Source organism: Phyllostomus discolor, chromosome 3 (assembly GCF_004126475.2).
Source record: "Phyllostomus discolor isolate MPI-MPIP mPhyDis1 chromosome 3, mPhyDis1.pri.v3, whole genome shotgun sequence".
NCBI lineage: Eukaryota > Metazoa > Chordata > Mammalia > Chiroptera > Phyllostomidae > Phyllostomus > Phyllostomus discolor.
Window position 1 is genome coordinate 117553397 of NC_040905.2, and position 6424 is coordinate 117559820.

At 41.4% G+C, this 6424-nt stretch overlaps 1 pseudogene; it reads right to left on the reverse strand.

Moving 5' to 3' along the window:
* Positions 1-484: 484 nt before the first annotated feature.
* LOC114507263 lies at positions 485-2528 on the reverse strand (annotated as a pseudogene).
* Between the last annotated feature and the right edge of the window lie 3896 nt (positions 2529-6424).

Here is a 6424-nt window from a genome sequence, read left to right on the forward strand (position 1 = left end):
CAATATACCTTTGGTGAAGGGTCTGCTTCACCAAACCTTTTACTCATTTTTATATTGGTTGTTTTCTTTCTGAGTTTTGAGAGTTCTTTATATATTCAAGGTAAGTCTCTCATTAGATATGTGGTTTGCATATTTCTCCCAGTCTCTACTTTTCTTTTCATTTTTTAACTGACTTTTGAAGATAGAAGTTCTCAATTTTTATGAGGCCCAATTTACCTTTTGATTTATTTCATGGAGCATGCTTTTCACATTATATCTAATAAATCTTTGCTTAACTCATGGTCACAAAGATTTGTTTCAATGATTTTTCTAATAAAGTTTCACATTTCTGTCTTTGATCCATTTTTATTTTCAGTTCACAGGCCCGCACTTAATCTACAGAGCCACACCAGTCAGGGCTTCATTCTTATTTTACTGTGGTAAAATATACATAAGATAAAGTTTACCATTTAAAAATACTTATTTTTTAAGAGCAGTTTTAGGTTCACAGAAGAATTGGGCAGAAGGTACAAATATTTCCTATTACACTTCTTGCTTCCACACATCCACAGCTTTCCTGACCAGAGAGGTACATTTCTTTTGGGGGAGGCGGTGTTGGCAGAGCCAGCCGAGGCTTTATCTTGGGAGGAACCCCCACCCCCCGCCACTTGATTTGGCTTTTAGTCAGGGACATGGGTAAGAGGTGGTGCCCCAGCCTGTAAACATCCCCACCACAAGGGTGAGCTGAGGCCTGGGGCTCAGGTGGGTCTCCTGTGCCTTCTGCTCTCCTACATAGCTCCTTTCCTGCCAGCTCGAAAAGGACATCAGATGACTCAGACACCAGCTTCCCATCGTGGGTCTCAGTCTTCTTCACAGCAGGTGCTGGTGCTGGTGCTGGTGCGGTGCTGGTGTGGCTGAAGGAGCCAGAGCTCCTGCCAGAGCCCAGCTGGCCTGGAAGCCCAGGATGTGGTTGAGGTGGCTGTATTTGAGGTTCTCATAAGCCAGGCTCAGCCCACCTGAATAGCAGCTGGTGGTCTTAGTATGGATACTTATATTCTGCATTCCAGACTCCAGCTGGCTTTCTCGCCCTCCAACAACTTGCAGTAGGTGGTGATCTCCATGTCCAGGGCCAGCTTGACGTTCATGGGCTCTTGGTACTCATGCAGCTGCTGGGCCATGTTCTGCTGGGCAGCTCTCAGAGCAGCTTCCAGCTCAATCACCTTGGCCTGAGCATCTTTGATGGCCAGTTTACCACACTTCTCGGCATCCTTGATGGTGGTCTCCAGGGAAGCCCTCTGGCCTTTGAGGCCATCGATCTCAGCCTGGATTCTGCTGATGTTCCAGTTAGTCTCAGAAATCTCCATCTTCGTGTAATGCAGGTCATCCACATGCTTCCCAGCCAATGCCTGCAGCTCCTCATACTTGATCTTGTAGATGGCCTCGGCCTCAGCCTCAGCCCAGATGCATTTGGCGACCTCCTTGTACTGGGTCTTGTCCTTGGCAATGATGCTGTCCAGGTCTAGGGAGTGGCTGTTGTCCATGGACAGCACCACAGACATGTGGGAGATCTGGGCCTGCAGCTCATGAATCTCCTGGTCATACAGCTGCCTGTAGAAGTTGATCTCACCTGTCAGCCCTTCCAGGTGGGACTCCAGCTCTACCTTGTTCATGTAGGCTTCATCCACATCCTTCTTGATGAGAACAAATTCATTCTCCATCTCTGTGTGCTTGTTGATCTCATCCTTGTGCTTATTCTTCAAGTCCTCCACCAGCCCCTGCATGTGGCCAAACTCTGCCTCCAGTCTCAGTTCTCCTGGGCTCATCCAGTGTTTCCAGCTGCCACTGCAGGCTGTTGATATAGGCCTTGAATGTATTGTCCATGTTACTGCGAGTCCTCTTCTGCTGCTGCAGGAGACTCCACTGGTCTCCAGAATCTTATTCTGCTGCTCCAGGCTCTGCACCTTATTGATGAAGGAATGAAACTTGTTGAGGTTCTTGATCTGCTCCTTCTCCTGGTTGTGCATGGCCTGGATGCTGGGGCCCTGGATGAAGAGTCTCACTTCACAGGGTTCAGCAGGCTCTGGTTCATTTGGATGGCTTTGATGGACCCCATACTCCCAGCTCCACCAAAACACCCAGCCAGATTCATGCTGGTGCCCAGGCCAAGCCTGGAGCTGCTGCTCACCCAGGAAAAGGCTGAGGGGCTGATGCTGGGCCTACTCAAGAACAAGTGGCTGCTGAAGGCCCCAGGGCCAGAGGTGGACACCTTGAAGGACCTCTGAGTCATCCTTACAGACATGGTGGAGGTGAGGAGGCCAAACCAGACAGATTCAAGAAGGAGTCAAAAAGCTGCTCCAGAGTGGTACATTTGTTACAATTTCTGAGCCTACATTGACACACCATCACCACAGGTCCATAGCTGACATTGGGGTTGTACAGTTTATGCGTTTGAACAAATGTATAAAGACATGTATCTACCACTATAGTATCATACACAGTAGTTTCAATGGCGTAAAATTCTGTTCACCTACATATTTATCCCTTCCTCCTTCCAAAGCCCTGACAACCACTAATGTTTTTATTTATCCATAGTTTTACCTTTTACAGAATCTCAAATACTTGAAATCATACAATATATAGCCATTTCAGATTGGGTTTCATTTAGGAATCATGCATTTATGTTTTCCCTGTGCCTTGTCATGTATTGATAGTAAACTTCCTTTTTTTAGTGCTGAATACTTTTCCATTGTCTGGTTGTACCACAGTTTATTTATCCATTCACCTACCAAAGGATCTTGGTTGTTTCCAAGTTTTGGTAATTGTGAATAAAGGTGCTACAAACACCCATGTGTAGCTTTCTGTGTAGACATAAATTTTCAACACCTTTGGGAAAATACCAAGAAGCACAATTACTGGAAGGTATACTTAGCTTTCCAAGAAACTGCCAAACTGTCTTCTAAAGTGGGTGTACCATTTGCATTCCCACCAGCAAGGAATAACATTTCCGGTTGCTCCACATCTTGTCAGCATTTGGTGTTGTCAATGTTCTGGATTTGGGTCACTTTATTTATTTATTATAAGATTAGCCCTGGCTGGTGTGGCTGTGGATTGAGCATTGGACTGTGAAGTCCAATAAAATAATAAATCTGGTTTAAAAAAGATTTATTTTGGAGTGAGGGAAGGGAGAATGAGAGGGAGAAGAAACATCGATGTGCAAGCGATACACCAATTGGCTGCCTCTCACACATCCCCACTCAGGGACCTGGCCTGCAACCCAGGCATGTGCCCCAACCGGATATTGCACCGGCAACCCTTTGGTTCACAGGCTGGAGCTCAATCCACTGAGCCACACCATCCAGGGTGGATTTTGGGTCATTTTCAATTGATTTATAGTGGCAATTTTAAAAAACACAGTCAGTAGCATTAAGTACACTTTTAATGTTGTGTAACCATCACAATTTGTTTCAAAACGTTTTCATCACCCAAAACAGAACATCTGTAACCATTAGCAATAACTTTTCATTTCCCCCTAAACAACTCCCTGGTAACCTTTATTCTTTCTACCTCCATGAATTTGCCTGTTCTAGATACCTCATATAAGTGGAATCATACAGTATTTGTCTTTTTTTTAAAGGATTATTTTAATTTTATTTTTTTAAAACAAATCAATGTATCTCTTTTAAAGTTTTATTTATTTATTTTTAGAGAAGGAAGGGAGGGAGAAAGGGAGAGAGAGAAACATCAATGTGCGGTTACTGGGAGCCATGGCCTGCAACCCAGGCATGTGCCCTGACTGGGTACCTGTGACACTTTGGTTCGCAGCCTGTGCTCAATCCACTGAGCTACGCCAGCCAGGGCAGTATTTGTCTTTGTTGTTGGCTTATTCACTTTGCATAGTGTTTTTAAGTTCATCCATGATGTAGCATGTATTAGAACTTTATTCCTTTTGTAAGGCTAATATTCCATTTCATGTGTACATTACATTGTTTATTCCATTTTTTCTGTTGATGGAGACTTGGGGTTGTTTCCATCTTTTGGCTATTGTGAATGCTGCAATGACTATTGGCGTATAGTACAATTTGAATCTCTGTTTTCAATTATTTGGGTATTCACCTAGGAGTGAATTGCTGGGCCATATGGTAATTGTTGTTCTTTTAAAGGAACCACCAAACTATGTTCCACAGCAGCTCACCATTTTACATTCCTGTTAGTAATGTACATCAGTTCATAATTTCCCCACTTCACTAGCACTCCATTTTCTACGTGATAGTTACCATCCTAGTGGGTGTGAAGAGTTATCTTATTGTGGCTTATCCTTTTCTAATGACTAGTGATGTTGGGCTTCTTTTCATGTATTTATTGGCCATTTGTATTTCTTGGAGAAATGTCTTCAAGTCCTTTGCCCATTTTTAAATTATTTTTTGTTATTGTTCTAAGTTTATATTTCTTTTTCTTAACTAACTTTGGCTCCAACTTCTAGTACTGTGTTGCATAGCCATGGTGAAAATGGGAATCCTTGTCTTGTCCTGACTGTGGGGGAAAAAGCTTTGTCTTTCACCAATGATATGTTAGCTGTCAGCTTTTTCCTAAGTGTCCTTTATCACATTAAGGAAGTTTCTTTCTTAGTTTTCTAGTTCTTATAATGAAAGGGCATTGGATTTTTGTCAAGTGCCTTTTCTATATCAATTGAGTGATTATATGGATTTTTCCTTTGTTCTATTAATGTGGTATAGTCTTATTGATTTTCAACTCTTGCACTTTTGTGATAAGTCCATTTGGTCATGGTGTATAGTCCTTTTAATACACTGTTGGATTTAGTTTACTTGTATTTTGTTGAGGATGTTAAGCATTCTTTCCATTTAAAGTGTTTATATTATTTCATGCAGTAGTTACAATAGCTGCTCTATAGTTTTGATATGGGTTGGCAACTGTCAATGAACTTCTCCCTTGAGAATTGGTCACATGGTAATTCTGGATTATATACTGAACATTTTGAATATTGTGTTGAGACTCAAGATTCTTCATGAATATTTTGTTTCAGCAGGCAATTTAACCTCTGGTCAGAAAGACAGAGCTCTTCAGAAGTTTTGGCTGCCTGTAGCACTATAGCTATAGCTCTATGGCAGTGCCAGCCCTGCGCAAAACAGAGAAAGAAAAATAAAATAAAATAGAGATTACCTTTTCCAAGTGTCCCCTTTTCTTGGTTCCCCTGCCCAGAAAAGTTTTAGGTGCCAGAGCCAAACTGTTGCAGTCTTGCCTACCTTCAGAGGTCAGAAGTTGGGGTGGGGGAAAGAAAAATTATTTCCCTGGTCGTCTGGTCAGAACTAAGATGGACTCTTTTGGGGTTTTGGCAGCCTGACCTCAGAGGTAAAAGCCACGAAAAAGGAAAAAAATACCAGGAAACACTTCTGTATGGATTAAGTTTTGACTTCCCTAATCTGACTGCTTTTCTTCTCCAGAGTCCTCAGGTACACGAGGACCTTGATTGTCAAACTTAATTTGTTCCAGAAGGCTGTTCAAGAAGGGATTTATATGAAAATTGAATCCACACCTGAGGGATGTGTGAAACATCATACAGGTATCAGCATGAAAGGGTTGTCGGTTTGAGAACCAAAGTTTTGTTTGGCAATCAAGACATTTTTTTCATAAAACAGCTTGGTCAAGAACAGAACTATTCAAGATGGGAGATGTTTGAAAACCAAGGTTTGACTGAAATTGTCTTTTTTTTTCCAATTTTAAGTTGTAATCATGGGTGATAGGCTGTAGTGTGCTTAAACTTTGGCCAGCACTAGAGGTTAAAAAGCAACTTTTGAGAAGTCATAAATGTGTACTTTCATGAGTTAATACTGTTGGTTTCTATCTAAATTTGGTAAAACTGATGCTCGGGGGGGTTACATTTGAGAATGGGAATTTGAGCTTGCTTTCACAAAAACAGCTGTGCCAGCTACATTTGCCCGACCTCATGGCAGAAGTTAGTTTTGAGAATTTATGAATCTGAGCTTAATTTTCACAACAAATGCTTCATTCTTATTTCACTAAGATTTGCTTGAACATTTATTTTTGAGGTGAAACTCTTTGGAGTTTCACAAAAAATTGGTTTTCATCCTCTAGTTTTGCTGGGGGTTGGTTTTGAGAACTCTTGAATCTGCACTCATTTGCACAATAATTACTGTGTTTTGGATAGATATGCTCAAACTCATGTTAGGAAGTTACTTTCAAGGTTTTCAAAATAGTCTGTTTTCATCTCAATTATTTTTAAATTTGGTTGGGAAGATACTTCCCAGAATTTGTGCATATGGGTTTGTTTACAACACTTTCATCTAAGCTGTACTCAAACTTCTACTTTGTTTCTTTTTGAGAGTTATTGTGAAACTGAGGTTTCTTGTTTTGTTTACAAAAGCTGTTTCAGTTATTGCCTCTGAACACTTTGAATATTTTGAGAAAA